Consider the following 227-nt stretch of genomic DNA (forward strand, 5'->3'; position numbering starts at 1 on the left):
GGAGTGATTTAGACGCCTGTGTACTGCCCGAGTTTGCAGCAAACGTACTCAACGTCTAGGCACAGCGGCAAAGGAACAGTTTCAAGAGCCGGTGGTCAACATTTGATGGAGACTGTACAGTAGCAGCAGAACAAATCAACACAAATCATCTGCTAATTATATCCAAATTTAAAAACATTTCTTTTTCATAATCAATAAAAAAGATTTTCCCTCCCTCCCCCCCCTCC

Source organism: Nanorana parkeri, unplaced genomic scaffold, assembly GCF_000935625.1.
Source record: "Nanorana parkeri isolate BGI_ZX_2015 unplaced genomic scaffold, ASM93562v1 scaffold1267, whole genome shotgun sequence".
In the NCBI taxonomy this organism is placed as follows: Eukaryota; Metazoa; Chordata; class Amphibia; order Anura; family Dicroglossidae; genus Nanorana; species Nanorana parkeri.